This window comes from Chiloscyllium punctatum, chromosome 4 (genome assembly GCF_047496795.1).
Source record: "Chiloscyllium punctatum isolate Juve2018m chromosome 4, sChiPun1.3, whole genome shotgun sequence".
NCBI classification, from domain to species: Eukaryota; Metazoa; Chordata; class Chondrichthyes; order Orectolobiformes; family Hemiscylliidae; genus Chiloscyllium; species Chiloscyllium punctatum.
This window is the reverse complement of record NC_092742.1, coordinates 65,717,180-65,735,572: the sequence shown is the minus strand read 5'-3', so window position 1 is coordinate 65,735,572 and position 18,393 is coordinate 65,717,180. Positions and strand designations below refer to the sequence as shown.

Here is an 18,393-nt window from a genome sequence, read left to right as displayed (position 1 = left end):
GATTTTGCCACATCATTCGAGATTAACTTTGTTTTGACCTTTTCTCAGAACGGGCAGGTTTTGACGAAGAACGAGGAGTGACAGACAATAAAGAAGTACTGCGAAAAAAGAAACAAAAATGAAATGCCGAATGATGAGTGAGGAATAGATGGAGACAGGGCAAGAAAATAGGTTTAAAAATGTAAATGACGGTTGCAAAATTAATATCAACTGATATTTTGCAAAATACTCATATTGCACGGAAACAGACCCTTCGGTTCAACTCGTCCAGGCTGATCAGATATCCCAATCTAATCTAGTCCCATTTGCCAGCACGTGGCCCACATCCCTCTGAACCCTTCCTATTCGTAAACTCATCCAGATGCCTTTTAAACGTTGCAATTGTACCAACCTTAACCACTTCCTCTGGTAGCTCATTCCATACACATAGCACCCTCTGTGTGGAAAAGTTGCCCCTTAGATCCCTTTTGCATCTTTCCTCTCTCACCCTAAACCTACCCTTCGCCCACCTCCAACACACTGCATCCACCTGGACACCCCGCGCTGGCCTATTACCTGCCCTTGACCTCTTCATTTCCAACTGCCGCCAGGACATTAACCGCCTCAACCTGTCTACCTCCCTCCCCCACTCCAGCCTCTCACCCTCACAACGTGCAGCCCTCCAATCCCTCTGCTCCAATCCCAACCTCACTGTCAAGCCAGCAGATAAAGGGGGCGCAGTGGTAGTCTGGCGCACTCACCTCTACACCGCTGAAGCTAAACATCAACTCGAGGACACCTCTTCCTACTGCCCACTCGACCATGACCCCACCCCCCATCACCAAACCATCATCTCCCAGACCATACAGAACCTCATCACCTCAGGAGATCTCCTACCCACAGCTTCCAACCTCATAGTCCGGGAACCCCGCACTGCCCGGTTCTACCTCCTTCCCAAGATCCACAAGCCTGACCACCCTGGCCGACCCATTGTCTCAGCATGCTCCTGCCCCACTGAACTCATCTCTACCTACCTCGACACTGTCCTATTCCCCCCTAGTCCAGGAACTCCCCACATACGTTTGAGACACCACCCATGCCCTCCACCTCCTCCAAGACTTCCGTTTCCCTGGCCTTCAATGCCTCATCTTCACCATGGATATCCAATCCCTCTACACCTCCATCCGCCATGACAGGGCCTCCAAGCCCTCCGTTTTTCCTCTCCAGACGTCCCCAACAGTACCCACCGACACTCTCATTCGTTTGGCTGAACTGGTCCTCACCCTTAACAATTTCTCCTTTGAATCCTCCCACTTCCTCCAGACCAAAGGGGTAGCCATGGGCACACGTATGGACCCCAGCTATGCCTGTCTCTTTGTTGGCTACGTCGAGCAGATGATCTTCCATAATTACACCAGCACCACTCCCCACCTCTTCCTCCGATACATTGATGACTGCATCGGCGCCACCTCGTGCTCCCGCGAGGAGGTTGAGCAATTCATCAACTTCACCAACACATTCCACCCTGACCTTAAATTTACCTGGACCATCTCTGACACCTCCCTCCCCTTCCTGGACCTCTCCATCACCATCAATGACGACCGACTTGACACTGACATTTTTTACAAACCCACCGACTCCCACAGCTACCTGGATTACACCTCTTCCCACCCAACCTATTGCAAAAATGCCATCCCGTATTCCCAATTACTCCGCCTCCGCCGGATCTGCTCCCAGGAGGACCAGTTCCACCACAGAACATACCAGATGGCCTCCTTCCTTGGAGACCGCAATTTCCCTTCCCACATGGTTAAAGATGCCCTCCAACGCATCTCGTCTACATCCCGCACCTCCGCCCTCAGACCCCACCCCACCAACCATAACAAGGACAGAACGCCTCTGGTGCTTACCTTCCACCCTACCAACCTTCGCATAAACCAAATCATCCGCCGACATTTCCGCCACCTCCAAACAGACCCCACTACCAGGGATTTCTTTCCCTCCCCACCCTTTCCGCCTTCCGCAAAGACCGTTCCCTCCACGACTACCTGGTCAGGTCCACGCCCCCCTACCACCCACCCACCCTCCCATCCTGGCACTTTCCCCTGCCACCACAGGAACTGTAAAACCTGCACCCACACCTCCTCCCTCACCTCCATCCAAGGCCCTAAAGGAGCCTTCCTCATCCATCAAAGTTTTACTTGCACATCCACGAATAACATTTATTGTATCCGTTGCTCCTGATGCGGTCTCCTCTGGGCGCCTCCTAGCAGAGCGCTTTAGGGAACATCTCCGGGACACCTGCACCAATCAACCACACCACCCCGTGGCCCAACATTTCAACTCCCCCTCCCACTCTGCCGAGGACATGGAGATCCTGGGCCTCCTTCACCGCCGCTCCCTCACCACCTGACGCCTGGAGGGAGAACACCTCATTTTCCGCCTCGGAACACTTCAACCCCAGGGCATCAATGTGGACTTTAACAGTTTCCTCATTTCCCCTTCCCCCACCTCACCCTAGTTCTAAATTTCCAGCTCAGTAACTGTCCCCATGACTTGTCCGGACTTGTCCTACCTGCCTATCTCCTTTTCCACCTATCCACTCCACTCCACCCTCTCCTCCCTGACCTATCACCTTCATCCCCTCCCCCACTCACCCATTGTCGTCTATGCTACTCTCTCCCCACCCCCACCCTCCTCTAGCTTATCTCTCCACGCTTCAGGCTCACTGCCTTTATTCCTGATGAAGGGCTTTTGCCCGAAACGTCTATTTTGAAGCTACTTGGATGCTGCCTGAACTGCTGTGCTCTTCCAGCACCACTAATCCAGAATCTGGTTTCCAGCATCTGCAATCATTGTTTTTATCTCCTAAACCTACCCCCTCTAGTTCTGGAGTTCACCCACCCAGAGAAAAGACCTTGTCTATTTATCCTATCCATGCCCCTCATGATTTTATAAACCTCTCTGAGGTCTCTACTCAGCCTTTGGCGCTCCAGGGAAAGCAGCCCCAGCCTCTTCCTATAGCTCAAACCCTCCAACCCTGGCAACATCCTTGTAAATCTTTTCTGAACCCTTTCAAGTTTCACAACATCTTTCCGATAGGAAGCAGACCAGAATTGCATGCAATATTCCAAAAGTGGCCTAACCAATGTCCTGTATAGCCTCAACATGATCTCCCAATTCCTATACTCAATGCTCTGACCAATAAAGGAAAGCATACCAAAGGCCTCCTATCTACCTGCACCTCTACATTCAAGGAGCTATGAACCTGCACTCCAAGGTTTTTTGTTCAGCAATACTCCCTGGGACCTTACCATTAAGTGTATAGTCCTGCTAAGATTTGCTTTCCCAAAATGCAGTATCTCGCATTTATCTAAACTAAATTCTATCTGCCACTACTCAACCCATTGGCACATTGGAACAAGATCCCATTGTACTCTGAGGTAACCTTCTTCACTATCCACTACACCTCCAAATTTGGTGTCATCTGCAAACTTGCTAACTATTTTACTAACTATACTAACTCAAATGAAAGCTGGATTAGGATTTGAAATTGTTAAATTTATGTTATTTTCAGAAAACTGTAAAGTACCTTCATTTGAACAGAATGGTATTGAAGATGGATGTGAACTGAGAATTAAAATGGTTGATAGGTTGAATCTCAGAGATTGAGGGCTGCAGGGGTTGTTCCACAAAATGATCAACCAGAGGAGTTTGGCACGCTTGCTTTCTTTGGTCAGAACTTTGACAAACAGGCAGAAAACTAGCCACCAGTAGACAAGAGCAGCAACTCGCCACCAAAAGGCATGACCAACTATCACTGGTATCCATACACCCAGATGAAGAGGGACATCAGTTCGACTGGGACAGTACATCCAACCTGGGACAGGCTAAACAAAAACAAGCATGGGATTTCCTAGAGGCCTGGCATTCAAACTGGAATTTCATCGACTAATATATAGATTTGGAGCCCCCATTTATCGACCTCAGAAACAGAACTGGACATGATGTCACCCATCACAACAAACCAAGACAGATAAATTGCAAGTGGGGCAGAACACCAATGCTTCACTGGAGGCTCACTGATGATGTTACTTAGCATGTCATGAAACATCTGAGAACACATCTACCAGCTCAGCAAGCAAATTCACAACCAGAATGTTGAGTAGAGGAATTGGTTGTGGCTGTGTAGGACATTGGGGGGGGGCGTTTTTTATTGCATTCAATTCTGATCTCTGCGCTATCAGAAAGATGTTAAACTTGAAAGGGTTCAGAAAAGATTTACAAGGATGTTGCTGGGATTAGCGAGTTTGAGTTAAAGCCAGAGGATTTTTTTCCTGGAGTATTGGAGGCTGAGGGGTGACCTTTATAGAGGTTTATAAAACCATGAGAGGTATGGATAGGGTGCATAGACACGGTCTTTTTCACAGGGTTGTGTCATCCAAAATTAGAGGGCATAGGTTTAAGCTGAGAATATTGCACACAATGTTCCAAACGTGGTCTAACCAATGTCCTGTACAGCTGCAACATGACCTCCCAACTCCTATACTCAATGCTCCTATAAAGGAAAGCATACCAAATACCTTCTTCACTATCCTATCTACCTGCGACTCTACGTTCAAGGAGCTATGAACCTGCATTCCAAAGTATCTTTGTTCAGCAATATTCCCTCAGACCTTAAGAAAGATTTAAAAGGCACCAAAGGGGCAACCTTCTCATGGAGAGGGTGATCTATGTGTGGAATGACCTGCCACAGGAGGTGGCGGAGGCTTGTTGATTATATTCATGGCTTGCGCACTACAGAGTAGGCAGAGGATGGTGACAAATTTGTGGGAAGCTAGTTGTACAAGGAGCCATCATTATTGACCAGTTCAAATACTTTTATGTGAGGTTTAAAAAACACTGGTACATGTGGTCACTGGAAGCAAGCATGCAAATGTATCAAGTAGTTAGGAAGGCAACTTATATGTTGGCCTTCATTATGGGAGGGTCTGAGGTGAAGAGTAAGGATGTCTTACCGCAGCTTTATCGGGCCCTACTGAGATCTCACTCAGAGTATTGATTGCAGTTTATCTCTCCTTAAGGAAGAATAGATGTATTTACCTTGATCATTAGAGAAGTAATATCAGACAACCTAAATTGGCTAAAAGCAGACCAGTTCCTGATCTTATGGTTTGCATCCTATAATCTGAGTAGAAGTAGCTACAGAGATACTAATGTAATTTTCCAAAATGCCTTGAATTCTGGAGAGGTACCAGAGCATTCGACAATTGCTAATATGACACCCCTGTTCAGAAAGGGAGAGAGACAAAAGTGGGTAACTCGAGGTTGAGTTGCATAACTTTTACATTTGGAAAAATGTGGAATTAATTATTAAGGAAGTAATAGCGCACATATAGAAAATCATAATATCATCAAGCCAAATCAGCATGGCTTCATGAAAAGGAAATTGCACCTGTTTAATGTATTAATTTATCAACAACAAGTCTCAACCAGAGGAAAACAATAGATATGGTGTATTGACATCCAGAAAGTGTTTGACAAGGGCCCTCAAAATGTTGTCATATGTTGAGTGTTTAGTGCTAGTAGTAGTATATTGGCGCGGATAGAGAATCGGATAATGGCAGAAAATGGCGCTAAGGGGCTCTCTTTCAGGTTGGCAACTTGTAATCAGTGTGGTTCCACATGGATCAGTGCTGGGACTTCAATTGTTATATTAATAACTTGAAGGAAGAAAGCATACAAATGGTAGCCAAATTTGCAAATGACACAAATAATAGGTGGAAAGACAAGTTGGAAGAGGGACACAAACAATTTACAGAACTAAATTGATAGGTTAGGTAAGTGGGGAAAAAGTTGGCAAATGGAATATAATGTGGGAAAATGAAAGGTTGTTCATTTTGAAAAGGAGAACAAAAGCAAAGTATTACTTAAATGGAGAAAAACTAGAAAGGTGCAACAAGGATTTTGAAGAACTTATGCATGAAACACAGAAAGCTGGCATGTGCAGCAAGGAATAAGGAAGGTTATAGAGTCATAGAGATGTACAGCATGGAAACAGACCCTTCGGTCCAACCTGTTCATGCTGAACAGATATCCCAACCCAATCTAGTCCCACCTGCCAGCACCCGGCCCATATCCCTCCAAACCATTCCTATTTATATACCCATCCAAATGCCTTTTAAATGTTCCCATTGTACCAGCATCCTCTGGCAGCTCATTCCATACATGTTACCACCCTCTGTGTGAAAAGGTTGCCCCTTAAGTCTCTTTTATATCTTTCCCCTCTCACCCTAAACCTATGCTTCTAGTTCTGAACACCCCCACCACAGGGAAAAGACTTTGTCTATTTATCCTATCCATGCCCTCATAATTTTATAAACTTCAATAAGGTCACCCAGCAGCCTCCGACGCTCCAGGGAAAACAGCACCAGCCTGTTCAGGCTCTCCCTATAGCTCAAATCCTCCAACCCTGGCAACATCCTTGTAAATCTTTTCTGAACCCTTTCAAGTTTCATAACATCTTTCCGATAGGAAGGATACCAGAATTGCATGCAATATTCCAACAGTGGTCTAACCAATGTCCTGTACAGCCGCAACATGACCTCCCAGCTCCTGTTCTCAATATTCTGACCAATAAAGGAAAGCATACCAAACGCCTTCTTCACTATCCTATCTACCTGTGACTCCACTTTCAAGAAGTTATGAACCTGCACTCCAAGGTCTCTTTGTTCAGCAACACTCCCTAGGACCTTACCATTGAGTGTATAAGTCCTGCTAAGATTTGCATTCCCATCCACAGACTGAATCAGAAATTTTTCTTGTACACACTTAATACGTTCCGCTCCATCTAAATCCTTAACACTATGGCAGTCTCAGTCTATACTTCAAAAGTTAAAATCCCCTACAGTAACCACCCTATTATTTTTACAGATAGCTGAAATCTCCTCACAAATTTGTTTCTTAATTTCCCTCTGACTATTAGGGGGTCTATAATACAATCCCAATAAGGTGATCATCCCTTTCTTAATTCTGAGTTCTACCCAAATACCTTCCCTGTAATGCTATCCCTCATCAAAAACGCCACTTCCCCTCCTCTCTTACCTCCCTTTCTATCCTTGCTCTATGTGTACCCTGAAATGTTAAGCTGCCAGTCCTGTCCATCCCTGAGCCATGTTTCTGTAATTGCTATGATATTACTGTCCCATGTTCCTAAGCATGCCCTGAGTTCATCTGCCTTCCCTGTTGGGCCCCTTGCATTGAAATAAATGCAGTTTAATTTATTAGTCCTAACTTGTCCCTGCCTCCCTGACTGTTTGACTCGCTTCTGTTCGCAACTGTACAGTCTCAGATTGATTTCTTTCCTCACTATCTCCCTGCATTCCACCCCCCCACCCCCACCATACTAGTTTAAATCCTCCCAAGCAGCTCCAGCAAATCTCCCTGCCAGTATGTTCGTCCCCTTACAATTTTGGTGCAATCCTCCCTTCTTTTACAGGTTACTTCTATCCCAAAAGAGATTCCAATGATCCAAAAATATGAATCCTTCTCCCATACACCAGCTCCTCAGCCATGCATTCATCTGGGTAAAAACAATGACTGCAGATGCTGAAAACCAAATACTGGATTAGTGGTGCTGGAAGAGCACAGCAGTTCAGGCAGCATCCAACGAGCAGCGAAATCGACGTTTCGGGCAAAAGCCCTTCATCCGTGCATTCATCTGCTCTATCCTCCTATTCCTGCCCTCACTAGCTCGTAGCACTGGGGGTAATCCAGATATTACCACTCCCGAGGATCTTTTTAAATTCTTGCCTAACTCTCTGTAAACTCCCTTCAGAATCTCAACCTTTTCCCTTCCAATGCCGTTGGTTCTAATGTGGACAATGACCTCTTGCTGGCTCCTCTCCCCCGTAAGAACATTCTGCACCCTCTCTGAGACATCCTTGATCCTGGCACCAGGGAAGGAACATACCATTTTGATTTTTCACTGCTGGCCACAGAAATGTCTGTCTGTACCTCGGACTAGAGAGTCCCCTAAAACTGTTGATCTCTTGAAACCTGACATACCCCTCATTGCATTAGAACCAATCTCAATACCAGAAACTTGGCTGTTTGTGCTACGTTCCCCTCTGAATCGATCACCCCCTAGATTTTGCAAAACAGCATACTTGTTTGAAATGGCGATAGCCACAGAGGATTCCTGAACTAACTGCCACCTCTCTTACCTTTCCTGGAGTTAACCTATCTATGTGACTGTATCTGCAACTTTTCTCCCTTCCTATAACTGCCATCCATTACGTACCATTGCTGTTGCAAATTCCTTATTGCTTCTAACTGTCTCTCCAACTGATCCATTCGATCTGATAGGATTCGCAAACAACAGCATATATTGCAGATGTAATCCACAGTAACCTGTAAACTCTCCTTAAAACTCCCACATCTGACAAAAAGCGCATATCACTCTACTAAAGGCCATTTTTGCTCCTTCACAATCTACAGACCCAGAAAATAACACCGTCTTATTCCTCTACAAAACACTGCTCCATGTTAAAAGTATTCATTTAAACAGCAAAGGCAGTAACTATGCAGGTTCAGTGTGGTGGCAGTTTCTTTCTCTCTCTCTCCTGCATTGACCTCACCATGTGCTTCCTTTGTCTGTACCTCTCCCTTTTTAAAACTCTGTTGTTTTGACTTTTTTTTCCAAAGTTCCAAAACAATGCAACAGCATATGAAACAGTAATATTGCTCCTGGAATTTAAGGAAATCGCTTCCAACACCTAAAATACCTCAAAAAAGGAGCAGCTGTTACAGCCAGAAATATTTCCCATCCAAGTTGAATGGAATGTTGGCCTTATTTCAAGAGGGTTGGGGTACAATGTAGAGAAATCTTACTGCAACTGTACAAGGTGCTGGTGAGACCACATTTGCAGTCTTGTGAGCAGTTTCTGCTTATTAAAGAAAATATATTATTTCATCAGAGGCAGGTCAGGGGTTCACCAGGATCATTCCTGGTATGGAGGGATTGTCTTCGGAGAAAAAGCTAAACTAGTTGGTATACTACTTGGAATTTAGAAGACTGAGTGGCAATCTCATTGAGACATATAAAATTCGTAAGAGGCTTGCTGGTAAATTCTGAGAGGATGTTTCCCTCATGGGAGAGTAAAGGTCCGAGGGCATAATCTCAGAATAAAGGGGCACCAATTTAAGGCTGAGATGAGTCAGAATTTCCTCTGACTGTTGAGAGTCTTTGAGTCTTCAGCAATTATCTCATCAGAGAGCACGTCTAGTCCTTTTGCTTAGGTTACAGTATATTTTGATCCACTGTAAAATTAAATTAATTTCTCACAAAACAGTCATCACCTTTACAGAACTTAAAAGCAGAATTATTGCATTTTTAGAATCCATGTTCCAATATAGTAACAAAATATGAAACATACGTTTAATTGGTTTTTTAATGATTCAGCTTAATTAGATAACAGACTGAAATCTGGTTTGATAGATTGTATTTTATTTTTCTCTTAGTTTTAATGCGGTGGTCTTTTGCTGAAATATACAATGATGCAGATTTGGGTTTAACAATAAAACAGAAGTTTATTATGCTAATGAAATGAAGATAAAATAGAATATGGCAAGCTATTTACATATACTATAAATTTAAGAAAAATTATATTAAATATAGTGCTGTTAATTCCAACAGCGTCCCATTTCAGTGCTCAAACAGCAGAGAGAATTCCCTTGTCCATCACACATATGGTCAACTTACCTGTGCCTTCAATTCCTGGTCCTGAGAATCTGGTAGTCTCACCCTTGGTTTGTCATATTCGTGAGCTTTGATTTTAATGCTTCTTATAATACCTTCAGGGTTTTAACCAAACACTTCTGGTTTGTAACTTTTAAACGAGCCTCCTTATATTTGTTGCCTATATCTGAGAAACAACTGTACATACATAGACAAAGATACAGTGCAGACACTTAGAGCTCTATAAAACCACAATTCATTTTTTAAGTACGTAAACAACTAACACACCCTTTTAACCTATTAGAGATATCTCAATCACTGTCTTTCACTACCCTGATTTCTGTAATTAAACCCAACCGTTATTACCTGGGAAAGTTGACAGCTGGCGAGGCTGAAACTGTTCAATGTCTTCACCACACCTCCTGATGCAGGGTACTTCTTGCTCAATGTGATTCTTCAAGGTGTTTTTGAAAAAAGATATTTCAGGCTCTTTATGCACAAGTATGTGTACAAGGTGTGTGCCTTATTTGGAATTATCCGTGCACATGACCAATCCTGAATGTTTTTGCCAAATACATGCCTTATTTGGACCTATTCATGCACATTAACAATCCCAAACGTTTTGTTCAAATGTGAGCCATCCATAATTGCCTCCATTTTAACTCTTAGCAGACCTGACTGACTCAGCGTAATTCCATTCACATAGCAGCCTATTGTTAAGTCTCTGACCAGTTCCTGTTGGTTCCTGTTATCTTCAGCCTTATCCAATAGACTGAAGTTACCTCTTTCTTAATGGTCCTAAAATAATATACCTTTCTCAAAAGTAACTGCTTTACACATTGAGCTTCAGCCAAGACACCTGTAAAGCTGCTCCAAAGTAAAACCAAAAAGCTTTTTTTCCCAAGCTATGGATGTTTCCTTGAAGCTCAAAGAAAATCCACAATCTGAAAGCCTAATGCTCTGCACTGTTTATTTTGTTCGGTTGAAAACACTCACAAGGTAAATACAACTCCATTACTCTCCAGGAAGTCTCTAATACTGTGTTTTAAAAGAAATCACCATGACAACAGAATTATTTATAAGTTATTCATTAAACCCTTTCAGACACTCAGAAAACCCATTTGACACAAATTCCAAATCCAAACAACTGGCGTAAAAATATGTGAAAAATCAGACACCATGCATCACATAATTCCTGTTTTGGAATATTGTTCTAAGTAATAGATAAGTGTTTTCAAGCATTTTTTAAAAAAATTACCTTATTCCTCAGATTTTTATGCCTGCACCTCTTTTTCTTCCCTGAATTATTATTGCGACAAAATATCCCAAGTTAATTTTATTTGATATGATTCATGTCAAGAGCTACTCAATGGGTTGTATGCAGGATTCTCTTTCAAATCTACTGATGTGTTTTAAAAAGATCATCACAAATGTTGTTAGAGTTTTGCAATGTCAACTTTGATGATTACATCAGAGGTAGTTTTACAGGATTGAAACTGAAATCCATTTTTTTTCAAAATTGCTTTGAATCTTTCCGGATTAATTAATGTGTACATGACAGCGTATAACATTCCTTTTAAAAATCAGTAGATCATCTGGTCACTGAGCAACTGTCTAAGCAATTCAGTGGCCTATATTTAAATCTGATATAGGATAGCTCTTCCAGTCATGTAGAGACATGATCTTATTCATATGCACAACTTGGTTTCTGTATTTTCAGTGATTCAGGATACAACGATAAATGCTTTGTAAAAATAATCAATTTCAAACTGTATTTTAATTTAGAAAATGATGATTACTAAGTACCAAACTTTGTGCAGAAAAGAAGACAGGTTCCTCTCTAATCTTATATTCATAGATGTTCTTTAATTGGATTTTAGTGAATGGGTTGCTGCATTGTCAATAATTCTATTTTGTAACATTGCATTATGGAACAAATGTGCTGCTTCAGCCAATAAACATACAGTAGTTTTCTGTCTTTTTTTTATATCATAGGCCACACAATATTCAATAGTCATGTCTTCTGCGAGTGTTTTAGACCAGTTGCACAATTCTGCTCTTGCACACTATTTTCAGAAACAGGCTCAGATGACTCACTTTATGAGGAATTGATTCACTCACCCTGAGGACAACGACTAAGGGAAAAGGTATGAATTACTTCATTTAATATGCTCATTTTAAGGTTCAAATGAATGTGTAGTAAAGAACATTTGAAGGGACAGAGAAAGTAGTTGCTACATACGGAGTCTGATATGCTGAAACAAAATTAGGAAGTAACTTATTTCCTTAGCTGCTCTATTATTTTCTCCTTTATAATGTTCAAAGACAATTGTGATTTTATGATACTGTCAAGTCTATTCCTCTTTTACTTGTTCTTGTCATGTAGGTGAGTGGCAAGACAGCAATCATTCTCTACCTCCAGTTTTTCTTAGCAAAAGTCAAATTTGTAGGTCTGAGTTTTGTCAAAAATTGGCGAAGTGTCAGTTTCAATGAGTTGCAAGGAAGTTTCTTCTCCATGAACTCTGAAGATTTAGAACCCCAAGTTGACGACAGGGACATGGTGGATGGGTTCGTGGAAAGGAGCACAGTAAAGTGAGACTATGGCAAATACTCTGTCACTCTTCTGTCTGAAGTTGCCATCACTGTAGGTTCATCTTATGGTCTACCAGTCTCAATTGTATGTAGCCTCCTTGCTCAATCACTCTCACCCATCTCAACCCATGCCCTCTGCACTTCCAACTCACTCAGGTCACCTTGCCACCTTTCTCCCACCTGCACCAGCATTAATATTTATGCCATGCACTTTCATCTCACTCAGTTCCTTCCTCCATCTCAAGGAGAAAACAGCCCACAATAAGGCAAACAGAGCCAAGACAGGTTGTGGGATGCCCAGCATTCAACTCTTCACCCCTATGAGGACAGAATCATTGCCTTTGCAGAGAAGAGCCTGATCACTGCTCACATTGAAATCATCATTGAAAAGGATAGCACTGGAAAAGCATAGCAGGTCAGGCAGCATCCGAGGAGCAGGAGAGTCACATGACTACCTGCCACGTGTCCCCAAGTGTAATGGTGGTATCTGTGTCAACACTGACATGTCTTGCAGGGTTGCCATGACAGGATTGTATGGTGTTGTGGTCAATATTGTCCTGGACATTGGACATTGGCAAGATGAAGCATACGCTACGACAACGGATGAATGGACACTGCACAACAATCACCCTGTCAGTCGAGGAACACTTCATTGGTCAGGGACATTTGGCTTTGGATCTTCAGATGACCATTCTCCAGGGCAGACTTTGGGACAGGCAGCAACACAAAGTGGCAAAGCAGAGACTGATAGCCAGGTTCAGTACCCATGAGGATGCTCTCAACTGGGACTTTGGGTTCATGTCACACTACAGGAGACCCCACTCCACTATCCAGTGTCTCACATACACACGCTCTTACATACTCACACACTCACGCAAACCCTTTCTCATACACATGCTCTCACACACACACACACACACACCCTCTCACCGGCTTATACCCCATCTCGCTCACACGCACATTTTACCAAGCTTGCACACAAACAAACACAGACTCTCTCACGTGCACTCACTCTTTCTCTCTCCCTCTCTCCTGTTCATGCACACACATATAAGTCTATGGGAAGAAATTTGTACTTGCAGACTTATATTTGCAGATACATTCTACTTTGCTCAACAAAATGCACAACCTGTAGGCGAAAGTGAGGACTGCAGATGCTGGAAATCAGAGCTGAAAATTTTTTTAGATTAGATTACTTACAGTGTGGAAACAGGCCCTTCGGCCCAACAAGTCCACAACGCCCCGCCGAAGCGTAACCCACCCATACCCCTACATCTACATTTACCCCTTACCTAACACTATGGGCAATTTAGCATGGCCAATTCACCTGGCCTGCACATCTTTGGACTGTGGGAGGAAACCGGAGCACCCGGAGGAAACCCACGCAGACACGGGGAGAACGTGCAAACTCCACACAGTCAGTCGCCTGAGGCGGGAATTGAACCCGGGTCTCAGGCGCTGTGAGGCAGCAGTGCTAACCACTGTGCCACCGTGCCGCCCACTACCACCGTGCCGCCCACTAACCGAAATGCAGCAGGGGTGGAAACACCACTGCAGGAAGCTGCGTCGTTGGAGTTGATCGGCAGAAATGGCAGCGGTGGGATTCGAACCCACGCCTCTGTCGAGATTGGAGCCTAAATCCAGTGCCTTAGACCGCTCGGCCACACTACCAGGCTTATATGGCCGGGAATCGAACCCGGGCCTCCCACGTGGCAGGCGAGAATTCTACCACTGAACCACCAATGCACTTGAAAGCGCAGCGGGTCAGGCAGCATCCGAGGAGCAGGAAAATCGACATTTCGGACATAAGCCCTTCTTCAGGAATGAGGCTGGGAGCCTCGGAGGTGGAGAGATAAATGGGAGGGGTGTGGTTGTGGTGAGAAGGTAGCTGAGAGTGCAGTAGGTAGATGGAGTGGGGGTAAAGGTGATAGGTCGGAGCGGAGGGTGGAGCAGATAGGTGGGAAGGAATATTGACAGGTGGAACAGGTCATGAGGGTGGTGCTGAGCTGGAAGGTTGGAACTAGGGTAAGGTGAGAGGAGGGGAAATGAGGAAACTGGTGAAGTCCACATTGATGCCCTGGGGGTGGTGTGAGCATAATTCCTGCCATGGCATGGGAAGGTGCCAGGAAGGGAGGGTGCCTTGTTAGGGGGCATGGACCTGACCAGGTAGTTGCGTAAGGAATGGTCTTTGTCAAAAGCAGATAGGGGTGGGGTGGGAAATATATCTCTGGTGGTGGGGTCTATTTGTAGGTGGCAGAAATGTCAGCCAATCCATATAATATTCTGTAAATTCCACTTTGGAAATAGTCTGACTCAAGATTGGGATACAGACAGACTCTGACCTCAACACCTTTAATGCATAGTCTGAGCTGAGTTGTCACCTCTTTTTATAAAAATTATCTTGAGAATGTGACTTAAAAGAAGTTCTCTGATTTGCATATTAATAAATCGAAACCTGTAACCCATTCTAAAAGATGAAAGATTTAACAACAATGTTGGTTTGTTCAATATATCGTTTTACTTGCATGACACTGTAATCTTTTGCTAAAAAATTCTGTTTCTTATGGTCCTGCTTCACAAACACCTGAAGAAGGAGCAGTGCTCCGAAAGCTAGTTCTTCCAAATAAACCTGATGGGCTATAACCTGACATTGTGTGATTTTCAACTTGGAAAAACAATCCTACCTGATGAATGAATAGTCTTGAGTGATTTCTGTGCAGTTTCCCAACTATCTTACTGTTAAGTCTGCATCTGGTAGCACTGAATTGACAGAAGTGGCGGTAGACCAGTCCCTGCACTGGAGTGATATGGATACCCTGACTCTGATCAGCCCCAGTATATGACTGACCATGTTCATCGACTGACTTTGAATGATGCCCGTGGCTTTCTGTGGCTTGAGACATGGCCATTTTGTTGAAATACATTCAGTGTTTACCACATTACCCCATGCTGCACGTGTGACATTGACATAGCTATGTAGCAATATATTCAATCACTCTCTTAACTGACAATTGTGGTGACACCCCATGACAACCTTCCAGGCTTTGTGTCTATATTAAAAGGCAAAGCAAGACAGAAGTACTGTGAGTTTGTAAGTTCTGAATGAGGAGGCAAAGAGCAAAATGGTAAGGCAGAGCACAGATGCTGTGAGCATTTTCAGTTGTCACAAATTGAGTGAGCACTACGAGAGTAATCTAAGAACCCTGAGATGCACCCAACTCCAAACCATGGCTTTGGTGCCTATCCCCGCATAAAAGTGAGTAGTCACTTGCATTACAACCTAATACATTAGTACACAGTGAAGTGCAGTGTGGATGTAGATGACGGTATTCTAAATGAGTTGTAAATTTGCCATCATGATGCAGTGAGGTTAGTGCATGCATGATGCCAGCGTTGATCAGTGTGGAATGCAGGTGGTCACTATCTGTGGAGTGTGTCTTGAAATATTAGGTTACACCCCAGTCCAACACTGGCATCTCCAAAAAATTGAAATATTAGGGAATGCTAGCTCATTGTTAGCCCGGAGGCACTGGAGTTGCTAGGTACCCACTAAGTCTTTCAAACAGGGAATTGTTGCTGTCTAGTTTCTCTCTGCCACATGAGAGAATATCAAGCTGCATATAACTGGAGCAGGAATCTGTAATAATGAGATGTTATTGCATGCAAGTAGATCTTTTGCAGCTCAGTACAGGTGGTTCTCCTATAACGCGTGTTTCGTCAATGTGATTTGGCTGTAAAGGTGATTGATGAATTGGGGAACAATTCTTTGAAAAGCGCAAACTCCCATTGGCTATTACATGATTTGATCCTTAATTACCTTAAGTCCACTTTAGGTGTTTACTTCAGGTCATGTAAAAAACGTTGGATGACAGGGCAAATTCTTTTGACCTTATTGTTGATTTTTTGAGCATGTTTTTAGAAATTATTGCATGAGAAGAGATTTGAATTTCAAGATTCTTGTCATTCTGAACAATACACCAAGCCATCCTCCCACTATTGGTGAACTTTCTGAAAACATCAAAGTGCTATTGCTACTTCCGAACACAACATTTCTCATTCAACCCATGGACCAGGGTGCAATAGCAGCTTTTAAAGCTTATTATTTAATGCGCGCATTCAGGAAGCTGATTGCGGCTACTGAGAGGGAGAATGAGTACAATGTTGTTCAATTTTGGAAGAGCTTTAACATTAAGAATGCTATTGACATCATTGTGGAGGCCTGGAATGATATTAGTAAGGATTGCTTGCATGCAGTTGGGCAGAAGCTTCTCCCAGATTTTGTTCATGATTTTAAAGGCGTTGAACCTTCAGAGCTTCCAGCAATCAAAGAGCATTGTGTCAATCTTGCAAAGCAAGTAGGATTTGAAGAAGTGGAGTTTGATCTACAACAACTTGTTGTTGCAGGGGGAACTGCACCCTCTGAACAGCTTTTTCATGAAAGAAAAAAGGTACCAAAGCAGTAAAAAGTAGATGCCTTTTTTAAGTTAACCTCCAAGAAACAGTCTGTGGACAATGAGCCACAGCCATCCACTTCTGGGCTAAATATTTTTTTATATCATAACCCTGCACCCAGAACTGCATCTGAAAGTAATCATGATACTGATGATGACCCTCAGCCCCTGTCTTAATACAGCAAATTCAGAAAGTGGTAAATTTATAGTATTATTTCATTAAAATATATTATTTTAATATTTACTCCGACTGTGCTCTCATTTGTATTAGGCTAACTACTACTTTTGTTTCAATTTTACTGATATTTGTAGTTGTTTGCCCCAACCCTGTTTTTCGCATAGGCCCCATTATTTCTATTCAGCAATTTTCTATAACACAAGGTTGCACAAGAACACAACTGCCGTGCTATAGCAGAACAGTCTGTAGTGAGATTCTCATTTCAGCTTTCAAACCTTGCAGGAAAATACACTTTTTGTGATGTTCAGAATCCCACTTTTTTTGGTCAGACCATATTTTTCCAAACAACTTGCCATTGTTCATTGTCATTCAGAATCTGGAAGATTTCTGTTCATAATATAAGAGTCACATAGATCAAGTGGGGGCACCAAGTAAATTTCCTGAATGATACTAGTAAACCAGATGGATTTTTATGAAAATTTGGCATTTAACACTGCTGTCTTTATTTGGTGTCAGCCCAAAATTAGCAGATTTATTGTGTTGCTTAATTGCTCCTATTCAAGAATTCAACTTGAGGATTTTGGGGCTGTGCCAAATCACACTGCTGAAGTTTTGCAGACTTTTACTAAAGGAATCGATGATCACAGAGCAGGCAAAAGGCTAGGAACCCTGCAGTGAGTAACTCATTTATTGACTCCCCAAAACCTGTCTACTATCTACAAGGGTTGAGAGTGTGGTGCTGGAAAAGCACAGCAAGTCAGGTAGTATCTGAGGAGCAGGGGAATCGACGTTTTGGGCATAAACCCTTAATCAGACTCTTGACTCTGCAATCCTTACTTTCTCCTGCTATCTACAAGGCACAAGTCAGGAGTGTGATGAAATGCACCCACTTACCATGATGAATACTGCTTCAGCTTTCACATGGACTGCAGTGGTTAAGGAAAGCATCTCACCATCATCTCCTCAAAGGCAACTAGTGACAGGCAATAACTGCTAGCCCAGCTAGCGATGCCACTTTCTATGAAGGAATTTTTTTTAAAGTTTTGCAATTGCTATAAAAGTTGATAGATAATTTAGCCCTTCAGATCTTCCCCAGTTTTGTAAAAGTAACTTGCTTTATTCTTCTCGGGTCAGAGGACTTTACCTCATCTTGACTCTCAGTCTCAAAATCGTCCTTCCAAAAGCCCCAAACAGGTCAGGATTGAGTCACCTCTACTGTTGTTAGTTTACAATAGAATTTCAACAGTTGCCCGAAAGCTCCAAAATAACCTGTAGTATCCAAATAATCCCAGCCATCTAATGATGATCATTCTCAAACAACACATCGCACAACGAAAAGATGGACTCGTGCTCCGGGCAAAGATAAAACAGGTTAATATCAATGTATTCATAAAATTTCAAAAGATTAGAGAACTTCAAGCATAAAAAAAATGCAAGTACACTGATTAAGTGAG

General features: G+C 43.0%; 1 protein-coding gene and 2 non-coding genes across 4 annotated transcripts in view; 1 reads left to right on the top strand and 2 right to left on the bottom strand.

Annotated features, from left to right (window-relative positions):
• slc25a21 (solute carrier family 25 member 21) overlaps positions 1-18,393 on the top strand; it is a 565,742-nt gene that overhangs the window by 260 nt on the left and 547,089 nt on the right. For both annotated transcript variants that reach the window (XM_072568920.1, XM_072568916.1), the window contains exon 2: positions 11,714-11,865. The gene's annotated coding sequence lies outside the window, so the exon portion shown is untranslated. The remainder of the gene's footprint in view (positions 1-11,713; positions 11,866-18,393) is intronic.
• trnal-uag (transfer RNA leucine (anticodon UAG)) lies at positions 13,900-13,981 on the bottom strand. The gene has a single exon. It is a non-coding gene; the product is annotated as a tRNA-Leu (tRNA).
• Positions 13,986-14,057, bottom strand: trnag-gcc (transfer RNA glycine (anticodon GCC)). Its single transcript has one exon. It is a non-coding gene; the product is annotated as a tRNA-Gly (tRNA).